Below are 442 nucleotides of genomic sequence, written 5' to 3'. Positions count from 1 at the left end.
ACACAATTTAAGTGTGGATTAAATCTTTGGACAAACCTGTATGTGTTTGTCCACAGAGAAAGTTTTTCACTTTGTCATGTGTGCAGATTCTGATATTTTTTGGCAAAGGGTTTATGAAAGATATGTAAAAAGACTAAATAACCAGGAAGTTTTGATTACCCATGAAGTCAACTTCTCAAGGATTTTCTTCAGCATATTAAAACTAATCCTCCATCTCAAATACATTCAGCATATAAGGGTTGAAGACCTCCACAGATGAAGCACCATAGACCACATCGGTGCAGTTTTTCTTGGATTTATTTATGTATACACTCAGTTTATAAACTTGTGAAAGAAAACTCTAGCAAGGTGAAATGAAACCATCTGAGGGTTTACTCCCCCTATTTTATATTAGAGAAACCAGCTAAATGGGTATTCCCTATACATTCTCAGAAGAAATACG

Source organism: Bison bison, unplaced genomic scaffold (genome assembly GCF_000754665.1).
Source record: "Bison bison bison isolate TAMUID 2011002044 unplaced genomic scaffold, Bison_UMD1.0 scf7180017864537, whole genome shotgun sequence".
Classification (NCBI taxonomy): domain Eukaryota; kingdom Metazoa; phylum Chordata; class Mammalia; order Artiodactyla; family Bovidae; genus Bison; species Bison bison.
Note: the sequence above shows the minus strand (reverse complement) of the source record.